This window comes from Phyllobates terribilis, unplaced genomic scaffold (genome assembly GCF_046119375.1).
Source record: "Phyllobates terribilis strain yellow unplaced genomic scaffold, ASM4611937v1 Scaffold_5__5_contigs__length_657084704, whole genome shotgun sequence".
In the NCBI taxonomy this organism is placed as follows: domain Eukaryota; kingdom Metazoa; phylum Chordata; class Amphibia; order Anura; family Dendrobatidae; genus Phyllobates; species Phyllobates terribilis.
In genome coordinates, this window is record NW_027362765.1 from 262,451,764 (window position 1) to 262,467,105 (window position 15,342).

At 47.2% G+C, this 15,342-nt stretch overlaps 1 protein-coding gene across 2 annotated transcripts in view; it reads left to right on the top strand.

Annotated features, from left to right (window-relative positions):
• LOC141272921 (lysosomal alpha-glucosidase-like) overlaps window positions 1–15,342 on the top strand; it is a 352,018-nt gene that overhangs the window by 62,064 nt on the left and 274,612 nt on the right. Inside the window, exon 2 of one of the 2 annotated variants that reach the window (XM_073684115.1) lies at window positions 11,853–11,953. The exons of the other annotated variant lie outside the window; for it this stretch is intronic. The gene's annotated coding sequence lies outside the window, so the exon portion shown is untranslated. The remainder of the gene's footprint in view (window positions 1–11,852; window positions 11,954–15,342) is intronic. 2 annotated transcript variants of the gene reach the window in all.

Genomic DNA, 15,342 nt, shown 5'->3' on the forward strand with positions numbered 1-15,342 from the left:
GTATCGGCAGGCTCAAGAGAACTTGCACAACAAATTTTGGGGTCCATTTTTTCCTGATACCTTTGGAAAAGTAAAAGAAATTGGGTCTAAAGTAAAAATTTTGTGAAAAAAAGTTAAATGTTCATTTTTTTCTTCCACATTCCAAAAATTCCTGTGAAGCACCTTAAGGGTTAATAAACTTCTCAAATGTGGTTATGAGTACCTTGAGGGTACAGTTTTTAGAATGGTGTCACTTCAAGTATTTTCTGTCAAACCCCTCAAGATCACTTAAAATGTGATGTGGTCCCTAAAAAATGGTTTTGTAAATTTTGTTGGAAAAATGAGAAATCGCTGGTCAACTTTTAACGCTTATAACTTCCCAACAAAAAAAAAATTGTTTCAAACATTGTGCTGATGTAAAGTAGACATGTTGGAAATGTTATTTCTTAACTATTTTGTGTGACATACAGTACAGGCCAAAAAATTTGGACACACCTTCTCATTTAAAGATTTTTCTGTATTTTCATGACTTTGAAAGTTGTACATTCACACTGAAGGCATCAAAACTATGAATTAACACATGTGGAATTATATACTTAACAAAAAAGTGTGAAACAACTGAAAATTTGTCTTATATTCTAGGTTCTTCAAAGCAGCCACCTTTTGCTTTGATGACTGCTTTGCACACTCTTGGCATTCTCTTGATGTGCTTCAAGAGGTAGTCACCCCAAATGGTTTTCACTTCACAGGTGTGCCCTTTCAGGTTTAATAAGTGGGATTTCTTGCCTTATAAATGGGGTTGGGACCATCAGTTGTGTTGTGCAGAAGTCAGGTGGATACACAGCTGATAGTCCTACTGAATAGACTGTTAGAATTTGTATTATGGCAAGAAAAAAGCAGCTAAGTAAAGAAAAACGAGTGGCCATCATTACTTTAAGAAATGAAGGTTATTCAGTCCGAAAAATTGGGCAAACTTTGAAAGTGTCCCCAAATGCAGTTGCAAAAACCATCAAGCGCTACAAAGAAACTGGCTCACATGAGGACCGCCCCAGGAAAGGAAGACCAAGAGTCACCTCTGCTTCTGAGGATAAGTTTATCCGAGTCACCAGCCTCAGAAATCGCAGGTTAACAGCAGCTCAGATTAGAGACCAGGTCAATGCCACACAGAGTTCTAGCAGCAGACACATCTCTTCAACAACTGTTGAGAGGAGACTTTGTGCAGCAGGCCTTCATGGTAAAATAGCTGCTAGGAAACCACTACTAAGGACAGGCAACAAGCAGAAGAGACTTGTTTGGGCTAAAGAACACAAGGAATGGACATTAGACCAGTGGAAATCTGTGCTTTGGTCTGATGAGTCCAAATTTGAGATCTTTGGTTCCAACCACCATGTCTTTGTGTGACGCAGAAAAGGTGAACGGATGGACTCTACATGCCTGGTTCCCACCGTGAAGCATGGAGGAGGAGGTGTGATGGTGTGGGGGTGCTTTGCTGGTGACACTGTTGGGGATTTATTCAAAATTGAAGGCATACTGAACCAGCATGGCTACCACAGCATCTTGCAGCTGCATGCTATTCCATCCGGTTTGCGTTTAGTTGGACCATCATTTATTTTTTAACAGGACAATGACCCCAAACACACCTCCAGGCTGTGTAAGGGCTATTTGACCAAGAAGGAGAGTGATGGGGTGCTGTGCCAGATGACCTGGCCTCCACAGTCACCAGACCTGAACCCAATCGAGATGGTTTGGGGTGAGCTGGACCGCAGAGTGAAGGCAAAAGGGCCAACAAGTGCTAAGCATCTCTGGGAACTCCTTCAAGATTGTTGGAAGACCATTTCCCGTGACTACCTCTTGAAGCTCATCAAGAGAATCCCAAGAGTGTGCAAAGCAGTCATCAAAGCAAAAGGTGGCTACTTTGAAGAACCTAGAATATAAGATATATTTTCAGTTATTTCACACTTTTTTGTTAAGTATGTAATTCCACATGTGTTAATTCATAGTTTTGATGCCTTCAGTGTGAATGTACAATTTTCATAGTCATGAAAATGCCGAAAAATCTTTAAATGAGAAGGTGTGTCCAAACTTTTGGTCTGTACTGTATCTCTCTGATTTAAGGGCATAAGAATTCAAATTGAAAATTGGAAAATTTTCAAAATTTTCGCCAAATTTCCAGTCATATCGAAGAAACTTTACCACTATCATAAAGTATAATATGTCACGAAAAAACATTCTCAGAAAAAGTGGGATCCGTTGAAGCACTCCAGAGTTATTACCTAATAAAGTGACACTGGTCAGAATTGTAAAAATTGACCTGGTTAATAATGTGCAAACAGCCTTGGAGGATAAAGGAGTTAATGAACACATCACTGGAGCCATCAACAGTACATACAAATGGCACCATAATCATCATCTGTAAATTACTAGGTCACTAGAACCACAATCAGTACATGAATACATCACCAGAACCACCATCAGTAGATAAATGCATCACAAGAACCACTATCTGAACATTAATGCATCACCAGAACTTCCATCAGTACATGAATACATCACAAGAACCACTATCAGTAAATAAATATAACACTTGTACCATCATCAGTACATGAATACATCACCAGAACCACCATTAGTTCATGAATTCATCACCAAGCCTATAAAATCAATCAAATGTAATGTCAAGTGAGGCCCATATGCATTTGTCATAACGTACAACTGCCAGTATGTCGGTAACAATAGTAAGGAGATGCTGGAAGTTGTTGTTGTTGGTCATTATCAAACTGTGGACCATACAGAATCCACAGTACTGATGAGTAGTCAGTAGTAGTCAGTATCAACAAGTAAACATTTACATACAGGTACATTATAGATTATATCTTCTCTGATTGAGTAGTGTCTTTCTTTTCATCTTCATCTTGTCCAGATGCCATGGTGACTTTTCACAACCACAGTTCTTTTCTGCAGACTTCCCTCTTCTTTGTTCTTCTGCAGCATATCCCGGCATGGTGCCCTTAAAAATAAAAGTGCTATTAAAATGCCCTCTGCATAAAATATCTGTCCATATTATGACCTAAATAAGAGTCCTATGGTTTATGACCTCCACACTGTCTGCACTTATGAGCTACACTCGCCACATTGTCCACCTTAATGAGATATAGCCACCCCACTGTCTGACATTACCAGCTATAACCGCCCCACTGTTTGACATAATCAGCTATAACTGCGACATCGTTAGCCCCTATGAACCATGGACTATATCATCGATGTCCCCTTTCTGTTAGAATCTGTTTCTTTGGGACCATCCGGCATTTTGTTGTGGTTTTCTGACTGTTGGTCTTTTTCCCCTGGTATTGGTTTGGACTAAGGTCAGGTGATTGTATCACCCTTTATTACTCAGCACCTGCCTCCTAGTCCTTGCTGGACAACAGTGTTAATCCGCGAGAGTTCTGGCTAGGAGGTTTGGAAATAGTACGTTCTGTGTTTAGTTTTGTGCAGTTCTTGGATCCTCTAGTTCTGCCTGCTGTAGATTCCTTTATTCCCTTTTTCGTTTCTGCAGCTTCCTCTAGGTACCTGTTAGGAGTAGTGATGAGCGAGTATGTTTTGTTAACCTTTTCGCCGAGTATACTCGGGCGAGCACCGAGTATTTACAGCTTGCTCGGTGATATGTTTGAATCACTCCCGTGTGCATGATTTGCGACTGTTTGACAGCTTTAATACATGTGAGGAATGTCTGCTTCTTACACATTCCTCATATGTATTAAAGCTGTCAAACAGTCGCAAATCATGCACACGGGAGTGATTCAAACATATCACTGAGCACGCTGTAAATACTCGGTGCTCGCCCGAGTATACTCGGCGAAAGGGTTAACAAAACATACTCGCTCATCACTAGTTAGGAGGTCACCTGTTTGTTTTTTTCCCAGTCCTTAGTTCTTTCAGGGTCTCCTTCCCCTCTTCCTTTAGGTCTTCTTTTGAGTTTAGTCTAGGAAACGTCGGTGGGTCTATTCGCTAGGAATAGGTTGCCCACTCCACCATAGGGCTTCAGTCTAGACCTAGTGCAGGGACAGCTTTTCCTTCTTCTGCCCTAGTGTGGAGTTGCAGTTTTGTAACACTTTCCACTGTTTTTCCTTACACTGTCTATAGCTCCACACTGTCCCTGTCCCCCACCATGCCAATCTCTCTCCATGCTGTGCCCCCATTTCACACTGCTCCCTCTCCATATTCATACTGTGCCCTTTTTCACACTATGTCCTCATCTTGCCCACCACTTTGTCCTTTCCAAACTGTACCCCCTCCTCACACTGTCCTCCTACACAGTATGATGGTCACCACAGCCACCCATACAGTATAATATCCACAACAGCCCCCAATATACACTATGATATCCATCACAGCTTCCCATGCAGTATGATGTTCACCACAGCCCCATTTTTAGTATGATGCCCCCCACAGCACCCCATACAGTATTATGGCCCCCGGTCACCAATACAGTATAATTGCCTCTCTCCTCACATTGTCCTTCTACACAGTATGATAGCTACCACAACTGCCCATACAGTATAATATCCACAACAGGCCTCAATATACACTATGATGTCCATCACAGCCCCCACGCAGTATGATGTCCAATAGTGATGATGAAGAAAAAAGTGTGGACAGCCACAAGAAAATGAATTAATACTGTCAATTTTTATTTATAAATAATTAAAGACATCACAAAAATCAGTCAACCAATGACAGTATTAATTCATTTTCTTGTGGTTGTCCACACTCTTTTCTATATGAACAGTGCTAGTATGGTGTGAAGCCACGTATTACAGTCCTGAATTTTTGAGCGATATATTTTCACTTGATACATTACTATTAGTGTTGATCGAGCACTAAAATGCTCGGGTGCTCGAAGCTCGGGCCAAGCTCGCCGTGATACTCGGGTGCTCGACCCGAGCAACGAGCCCCATGTTAGTCTATGGGAGACCCGAGCATTTTTGCAGTGGCACCCCCGGCAGTCTTTTAAAAGCCTAACAAGTGCCCAAAACGATAGTGACAGTGCTCAAATGACATGGGGACAGCATGGGGATCGCCCCAGGAAGCATTTCTGACCCCCAGGTCACTGCTGTCAACAACGTGGTCAGAGGTATTAAGCCACTTTTACGGGCTCACACTAAAACGTTCAAAAACGAAACTGAAACTTTTTTCCTGTGAAATATGTTAAGGAATTTATTTTCCAGGGTAAAGACTTGTGTATAAGGTAAAATAAATAACCAAAAACAAAAATACTCCTCCACACCTTGGGCTATGTTCACAAGTAGCATTTTTTATGCGTTTTTGCACTTTTCTATTGCTTTCAACTGTGACAAATGCATTCACCGGGAAATGTCATTTTAACATTTTACAACCTTATCTGGCCATGTGCTGTGTGACGCATGCATAAAGTGCTGAAAAGACATGGGAACAGCATGGGGAAGACCCCTGGAAGCATCTCTGACACCCAGGTCACTGTCTAAAAGTGTGGCCATCATAAGTGATCCTTGCCGCATCAGAAGATGCAGACTTGCAACTATCCCCGTGCAAGTTCTAGTCCCAGGGCAGTGTTCAATTGTACCTCCCCCATTCCTTGCAAGCGCAAGTATGCAGCCTGCCACCCACCCACCCCCAGGCTGCAATACTATACTGCTTGCTTGCTTGCACTTGAAATTGGGCCTTTTAGGCATGTGGAGGCGGAATCTGGCCACCACGTCATGGCTGCGTTGGCGGCCTGGAATCCATACTCAGTCCCCAGCCGCCCGGCGGCTTGGTGTCCATGCTCGGTCCCCAGCCACCCCGCGGCCGGGTGTCCACACACAGTTCCCAGCCGCCTGGGGGCAGCCGGGTGTGCAAAAACGGTCCCCAGCCGCCCCTATTTCTCCTTGGAACATCCCCCCACACACTTTTCTTAGCCCGGACTGCTTTAGGGCAGCATTGGACGAGCCCACCAGAGAACCAGACTCCTCCGGTGGGCCCTGGCTTCTCCATCAGGGGAGTTGAGAGTGCCAAGGTGAGGAGCATGATGATGATGACAGAAGTTAGCATCTGCTTTGTTTTCTTTTAATGCAAGTGTAAGTGTGCAGCCTGCCACCCACCCACCCCCAGACTGAAATGCCATACTGCTAGCTTGCACTTGAAATGGGGCCTTTTAGTTTGGAGGAGGCCGAAGCTGGCCACTACCTCATGGCTGCTTCGGCAGCGAGGTATCCATACTCAGTCCCCAGCCGCCCCTATTTGTCCTGGTCTGCCTTATACATAAGATTAAGCGCGTATACCAAAACATTACCTGTGCCCTCCCCAGTGCATTTAGTGGGAAGGAGAGCCTATTCCGCTGTAGTGTGTGCATGCTAAACCCCTGTTCATGGTACATGCGAAGATGCCTCCCATCCTGCACCTGTTGTTGCAGACTTGCAACTATCCCCGTTCAAGTCCTTGTCCCAGGGCAGTGTTCAATTGTACCTCTCCCATTCCTTGCAATGCTAGCGCAAGTATGCAGCCTGCCACCCACCCACCCCCAGGCTGCAATACCATACTGCTTGCTTGCACTTTAAATTGGGCCTTTTAGGCATGTGGAGGCGGAATCTGGCCACCACACCATGGCTGCGTCGGCGGCCTGGTATCCATACTCAGTCCCCAGCCGCCCGGTGGCCTGATGTTCCCGCTTGCTCCCCAGCCTCCAGGGGGCGGCCGGGTGTCCATACTCGGTCCCCAGCTACCCCTATTTGTCCCGGTAACCTTTCCCACACTTTTCTTAGCCTGGCCTGCTTTAGGGCAGCATTGGCCGAGCCCACCAGACAACCAGACTCCTCCGGTGGGCCCTGGCTTCTCCATCAGGGTAGTTGAGAGTGCCAAGGTGAGGAGCATGATGAGGATGATAGAAATTAGCATCTGCTTTGTTTTGTTGGAATGCAAGCGCATGTATGTAGTAGCGGCTAGGCCTGAGGTGGTCAGCGTTTTGGCGCATATCCTACCTCCTCCGAGGATTGCTGGATGTTTTCCTGCTACTATCCAAGTTCTATGACTCCCGTTAAAACAAAGCTTCAGGTGATAAATGATGGATGAGGTAGTGGCAAAGGAGAAAGAGCAGGAGGAACAGGGACCATTCACATCAATATCAGGCCAGTCAACCAGATATGTCTTGTAGGATATGTTTCTGTAACAAAAGGAGCGGTTCGGCTACACAGTTATAGGGCATACAGTGAGTGCAATGCCTCCCAAAAATTTTGAGGCACTCCAATGCCCCTTGGAAATGACATGGAGGTCAGAGGGCCTTAACTAAACCTTTTTTTCCATTTATAGCAACTGAGTCTCCTGTGCACTGTTGGCCTAAGCAGTGAATGGAAGGCTTTCCAAAAATTATGAGGAACTGCAATGCCCCTTATAAGAGCCATGCAGTACAGCATATTACAAACATAAGTCCCATTATTGGGGAGTGGGTCTCCCATAGGATTTGCTTATGCCTTCCAAGCAAAAGCTTCCAAAAATTAGGACGCAGCAACTTGCAATGCCCCTTACAAGAGCCATGCAGTGCAGCATATTACAAACATATGTCCCATTATTGGGGAGTGGGTCTCCCATAGTATTTGCTTATGCCTTCCAAGCAAAAGCTTCCAAAAATTAGGACGCAGCAACTTGCAATGCCCCTTACAAGAGCCATGCAGTACAGCATATTACAAACATAAGTCCCATTATTGGGGAGTGGGTCTCCCATAGTATTTGCTTATGCCTTCCAAGCAAAAGTTTCCAAAAATTAGGACGGAGCAACTTGCAATGCCCCTTACAAGAACCATGCAGTACAGCATATTACAAACATAAGTCCCATTATTGGGGAGTGGGTCTCCCATAGGATTTGCTTATGCCTTCCAAGCAAAAGCTTCCAAAAATTAGGACGGAGCAACTTGCAATGCCCCTTACAAGAGCCATGCAGTACAGCATATTACAAACATAAGTCCCATTATTGGGGAGTGGGTCTCCCACAGTCTTTGCTTATGCATTCCAAGCAAAATCTGACAAAAATAAGGACGGAGGAACTTGCAATGCTGGCACTCTGGTGGTATAGTGGTGGTGGAGGCTGAGGATAAGGAGAAGAACATAAAACAGCCGAAATGAGGAAGCGTATACCCATGTGTGGGTGTGAAGCGGTGCATGTGAATACACCTCCCGAAATAACACAGTGGATTTGACTTTATGTTACTCTGCTGTCATTTGGTGGTGATGAGAAGTCTGGCCCAATCCAGCCCTTATTCATTTTGATAAGGGTCAGCTTGTCAGCATTGTCAGTTGACAGGCGAGTGCACTTATGAGTTATAATTCCCCCAGCGGCACTAAAAACACGCTCCGATAACACGCTAGCGGCAGGGCAGGACCTCCAAGGCGTACAGAGCGAGTTCATTCCTAGTGTCCAGCTTGGATACCCAATAATTAAAAGGCACAGAGGAATCATGGAGGACGCTGGTATGGTCGGCAAGGTACTCCCTCACCATCTTTTGAAACTTTCCACTCCTTGTGAGAGTACCCCACGCCTCAGGGCCTGTAAGCTGGGCGGGTGTCAGAAATCTGTCCCAGAACGATGACAGTGTTCTCCTGCCTCTGCTGGATTGGAGTTGCATCTCTCTCGCCTGTTCGCCTTGGTTGGGCAACGAACTGTGACCTCTGCCGCAGCGTGTTTAGATGGGAATTTTTTTAAGAGTTCTGCAGCAAGGGCCTTCTGGTACTGCCCCATTTTTGTAGACCTCTCCACCTCAGGAATAAGAGAGTGAAAGTTCTCCTTGTAGCGGGGGTCTAAAAGTGTCACCAACCAGTAATGACTGTCACCCAACATTTTGACAACGCGAGGGTCACGGTTAAGGCAGCATAGCATAAAGTCAGCCATGCGTGCCAGACTGGTAACGGGCAAGATTTCCGTGTCCTCACCAAGATGACGACTGACCATGCTCTCCTCCTCCTCCTCCTCCCCCCTGTCCTCAGGCCACCCACGCTGAACCGACAGTATGACACTTGTACAGGTACTACCATCTACAGCGCATGATAGCAGCTCCTGTTCTTCCTCCTCCTCCTCCTCTCTCTCATTGTCCCCCAATGCACGTTGGGATGAGATGAGGCTGGGCTGTGTGTAATCGCCCACTACGGCTTCTTGATCCATCTCATCATACTCTGGCTGCAATGCCTCCTCTTTAATTCTCTGCAGAGAGCGTTGCAAAAGACAGACAAGTGGGATGCTGACACTAATGATGGCGTCATCGCCACTCACCATCTTGGTGGCCTCCTCAAAGTTTGTCAGGATGGTACATATGTCAGACATCCAGGTCCACTCCTGAGGTCTTATGTGTGGAGTCTGACCTGAATATCGACGGCCTTGTTGCATCTGGTACTCCACAACTGCTCTCTTCTGCTCACAAATCCTTTGCAACATGTGGAGGGTAGAGTTCCAACGTGTGGGGACATCACACACCAGTCAGTGTGCCGGAAGCTGCAAACGCTGCTGCAACACAGCAAGGGCGGCAGAAGCTGTAGCTGACTTGCGAAAATGAGCTGACAGGCGGCGTACTTTCATGAGCAGATCTGGCAACTCGGGGTACGATTTAAGAAACCGCTGAACCACGAGGTTAAGCACATGAGCCAGGCATGGTACGTGTGTGATCTCACCTTGCCTCAGAGCCGCCACCTGGTTACGGCCATTGTCACACACGACCATGCCGGGATGTAGGTTCAGCGGTCTCAGCCACAGATCTGCCTGCTCTTTCACAGCTGTCCACAACTCACAAGCAGTGTGAGGTTTATCACCTAAGCTTATGAGTTTCAGCACAGCCTGTTGCCGCTTGGCGGAGGCAGTACTGCAGTGCTTCCAGCTTGTAACTGATGTGGTGATATCTGAGATGGAGGCTGAACATGAGGAGGAGGAGGAGGAGGATGATGCGCAGGAGCTATACACTGTGGGGGCAACTATGACTGACATAGGGCCCGCAATCCTCGGTGTGGGGAGGACGTGTTCCGTCCCAAGGTCCGACTGGGTCCCGGCTTCCACTATGTTTACCCAGTGTGCCGTCAGAGAGATGTACCATCCCTGGCCACAAGCACTTGTCCACGTGTCCGTTGTCAGGTGGACTCTCCCAGTAACTGCGTTGTTGAGGGCACGGCTGATGCTTTGGGACACGTGCTTGTGTAGTGCGGGGATGGCACACCGGGCAAAATAGTGTCGGCTGGGGACCGAGGGACGGCCACCGCCATAAGATTGCGGAAGGATTCCGTCTCCACCAGCCTAAAAGGCAGCATTTCCAACGCAAGCAGTCGTGAAATGTGCAAATTTAGGACTGTGGCCTGTGGGGCGTTAGCTGCGAATTTTGCGCTTTCATTCAAAGGTCTGGGATATGGACAATTGAACGCTGCGGTGGGACGTGGATGTGGACGTTGATGCTGTTTCTTGAGAAACTGCCATAACAAGTGAAGACTGAGAGGAGTGGGCATCTTTACATGCAGTATGGACAGGGGATTGCCTTGCACACACAACAGGCGGTTCTATTGCATGCACAACAGTGGAAGAAGCAGTGGTGACACCCGCTGACACTGGTCGTGGACCCTGGGTTTCGCCCCACAAAGTCGGGTGCTGTGCTGCCATGTGCCTGATCATGCTGGTGGTGGTCAGGCTGGTAGTTTTATCACCCCTGCTGATGCTGGCATGGCAGGTGGAACATATGGCCTTTTTGGGGTTATCAGCAGAGTCTTTAAAAAAATTCCAGACTCTGGAACACCTACCGCTTGTACTGGCAACGTCCCTCGTGTTGGTGTTACGGGGAACGGTTGCCCGCCTTCTGTCTGCGGCCACCACACTGCTTCTTCCTGCCTGTTGGGGTACTCTGCCTCCCTCCCCTTGTGTGCTGCTGGCCTCACTCTGCATGTTCTCCTGCCACGTTGGGTCAGTTACTAGATCATCCACCACCTCCTCCTCTTCCACTTGCACACCACGATGCTCCTCCTCGCTTCCTGGCAATTGTGTCTCGTCATCGTCCACCTCTTGTGACAATTTGCCAGCGTCGACTTCCTGTGGCCGTGGCTGTTCAAATATTTGGGCATCGCTACATGGGATCTCCTCTTCCACCACTTCAAGCATATCAGGCGAGGGGCACAAATATGGAAATGGACCAGTGAACAGCTCTTCAGAGTGTCCAAGTGTGGGATCAATTGCTGTCTGACGACACTCGGCATGGTGGGAGGAAGGAGCATCAGGGTGAGGAGGAGTATGCGGTCGAGACTCACGGCTACTAAGAGTTGACCGTGTGGAAGACAGACCGGAGGTGGTGGTGCCCAGGTAACTGGAAGTATTATCTGCTATCCAATTAATAACCTGTTCACACTGATCAGTTCTCAATAATGGTGTTGTTCTGTGCTTCCCTAGTAATTCGGTCAAGAAGTGGGAGCGAGAAGATGTGGCTGTTGGTTGTGGCACATTTTCACCTTGGCCACGGCCCCGTCCTCTGCACGAACCATCACCAGAACGTCCACTTCCACGTCCCTTGCCACGCGCCTTGCCCATTGTAAAGGAAGTAAAATAGCTTACACTTGCACTATCAATGGAAAAAGGGTAATAAAACGTAGATTAGAACCGTGGAAGAGGAAAACCACAGTTCTATTTCTCTGGCCTACACCCGACTCTTTTAAACAATCTGAACAATCAGGGAGAAACTATTAGTGTTTTTCTTTACGTAAAATTTAAGAAAACCTGAATAATAGAGATTTTTTACCGTGGGATGGCAAAACCACAGTTATTGTTTACTGGGGTATACCAGACTTTTTTAAATATATAGATTTGCGGCTGAACAGTGAGCGACACACTCAAACTGTTTTTTTTTTTTTAGATACCAAAGGCCCAAAACTGGATAGTACAGAGATTTGACCCGTGGAACTGCAAAACCACACTGGGATTTGTCGAGCCTATGCCAGACTATTTTCAACAGCGGTGAGCAAGAGTAGAGCAGGACGAGGCCGCCGGAGCAGCGAGCAAAGGGTCAGAGCAGAACGAGACTGCCGGAGCAGCGAGCAAAGGGTCAGAGCAGAGCGAGACTGCCGGAGCAGCGAGCAAAGGGTCAGAGCAGAGCGAGACTGCCGGAGCAGCGAGCAAAGGGTCAGAGCAGAGCGAGACTGCCGGAGCAGCGAGAAAAGGGTCAGAGCAGAGCGAGACTGTCGGAGCAGCGAGCAAAGGGTCAGAGCAGAGCGAGACTGCCGAAGCAGCGCCGAAACGCGTGTTGGGGTGGGAGCAGGACCCACGTTGGAAGCCTAACATAGCAGCGGTTTGGTGTCTAGGTATTAATTTTGACACATGTTGATATATATACCAAGTGATATTGTCATCATATACGGAACCACTATGTAAAATACCAATGTATTGTAGGTTTACATACTGTTATCACATATATATACTGTTACTATATGCATTATATGCATAGAGATACACACATGGTGGTTTGATATAGGTATAACATGATCCTGTGACGTGTACCAACATTATTTATTTCTCTGGGACCTTATAATGTTTCAAGATATGAGCCTTTTTTTCTTAATAATGAGATCATCTAGTATATGAACCGTCTTTATTAGTCAGATTATATTGGCTTATGTACAAACACCATGCTACTTGGATGATTATTTAATAACTATTAGGCAGTACAACCTGGGTCCTGTGTGTCCCATATTGCGGTGGAATTTTTTGCACACTGTGTGTTGTTTTGCACCATTTTTTGTACCGACTATCTGTATATGACAAAAAAAATTTTATGAAATGGAATATTTAATAAATTAATTTTAATGATGTATATTGGCTTTTTGATCGTTGTTGCTTTGGCTGTCCCTACACTGTCTGATCCGGAGCGACTGTGTCCAAGATGGCGGCGCCCGGTTTTAAATACTCAAGGTGACGCTGTGCGGCCAGCCAATCACTGTAATGCCCACAATCAATATGGCTGCGGCATTACAGTGACTGGCTGGCAATCCCTGCATGTTCATTGGCTCTGTAAAGAGCGCCAAACATGCAGGGCGGAGACCCGAGCTCCCGCCCGAGTAACCCGGAAATGCTCGGTGCTCGCCGAACATCCCGAGTAGCGTGATGCTCGGGCGAGTACCGAGCAGTATCGAGCATGTTCGCTCAACACTAATTACTATATATACTAATATACTCATTCAAGCAGCTAAATTATGTTTTAATTGCCCACTAGGGATGTGCGAATGTACTCGGATAAGGGGTTATCCAATCACGCTCGGGTGCTAACCGAGTATCTTCGGCATGCTCGAAAAATAGGTTTTATCACCGCGGCTGCATGTCTCACAGCTGTTAGACAGCTGCAACACATGCAGGGATTGCCTGTTTGTGTTAATCACCTTGTGATTAACATTGCTGGGACTAGCTAGTCATGTGAGCCCTGTTCGACTCCACCCCCTTCTGTGATAAGTAGCTCACTGTCAATAGATCATGTACATATAGTGTATGGTGTGGGCGGGGTTATATTCCGGTCATTCGCAGGGCGCCTCTGAAGCTGGGAAGTGTACACCTGGCTGCAGAGGTGTAGTGATGCTGCCGAAATGTGCGGCGAGCGTGTGCGAGATTTGCAGCAGCTTGCGATGACAAAAGCTCCCGCAAATTGTTTTATAACACCCCACAAGGGTGTGATAACATGGAAAGAGGGCTGACAAGAAGAGGAAAGCATCTGCACCGATGCCCAAATTTTTTTTTCTATTGGATCAGGGTCAGGATTAAGCAGGGTCCGAGCAGAATCCTGACCCTTGTCACCAGACATTAATCCTCGGGGGTAGGTGATCCTGATGAGACTCAGATATCTGAAATGCAAGCGGACTGTACTGTGCTGTCAGGGCAGGAAGAGAAAGAGGGTGATGCTCAAGACGAGGAGGGCGAGAACAGAGAGGATGAGGTTGTAGATTCCACTTGGTGTGAACCTAGAGGCATGCAGTTGAATAGCTCAGCAGAGGAGGTGGAGGAGGAGGAAGACAAGGAGGTTATGTTGTGGCCTCCCACACAGACACAGAGTGATGCAACCACGACAAGCACTGGATCCTCAGCAACAACTGTGGCTGTGACCAGCAGTGGTCGCGGATCTGTAGTTCACAGGGGCGGCAAGGGTTGCCTAGCCTGGACCTTTTTTGAGACCGCAAAGAATGACCCAATTAACGTTATCTGCCAACTTTGCAAAAAAACATTCAGTAGAGGCAAAAATTGCAATAATTTGACAACTACATGCATGAACGGGCACATGCACAATCAACAAGTGTTAGTCTGGGAATCTCACTGCGTTAAAAGGTGGACTAGCGGGTCTCGCCAACCACCAGCTGCCCCATCAACCGCATCTACTGCTTATTCCTTTTTTGTCACCATGTCAAGTATTCTCACACATGTCTCTGGCCGCAGAACCTCCGCTTGTTTACCCGCACCAGTCGGGGTGAGTGAGAGCCCATCAGCTGTTACGGAAGTGGACATGCCTGCTGTTTTTGTTTTACCGAGCACACCACATCTTTCTCAATCCACCGTAACATGTCCGCCTGCACCTCACTCACACCCTCGGTCCCGCAGTTGTGGTCACGTAAAAGATTGTTTCCTCCTACACATGCCAAAGCTAAGAACTTGAACTCCACCATCTCCAATTTGTTGGCCACGGAAATGCTGCCTTTACGCCTGGTGGATACAGATGGTTTCCGAAAGCTGGTGGCTGTCGCAGTCCCCCAGTACCAGTTGCCCAGTCAACATTAGTTCTCTAAGAAAGCTGTTACTGCGCTACACCAGCATGTCGCAGACAACATCACCCGTTCCTTGAAAAAATCTATGTCTGCCAGGGTGCATTTCACCACAGACACCTGGATAAGCAAGCATGGTCAGGGGTGTTACATTTCGCTGACTGTTCACTGGATGACACTGGTGGCTGTGTGGGCAGTCGGGGAAGGGGCAGCTCCACAAGTCTTGGAATCCCCAAGGCTTGCGGGACAGACCTCTGTATGTAACACTTTCTCCACTGCTTCTGTCTCCCCCCTCCTCCTCTAGCGCCTCCACCTGCGCCTTACTGAGACATGTGTTCCAAGAGTGCAGAGAGAATCCCCCCCACCTGAGTACTGCACAGCTAGGGCTCACTGCAATCAGGCTATGTTAAAATTAAAATGCCTTGGAGATCGCAGTCATACAGCTGAAGAGTTGTGGACAACTATCCAGGCTGAGTTTGAGCAATGGCTGTCTCTACTGAACCTGGAGCCAGGGAAGGCTATGTGCGAAAACGGTGCGAACCTGGTGGCGCCCCTACGCCGGGGCAAGCTCGCACATGTGCCTTGCTTGGCTCACATCCTCAACCTGAT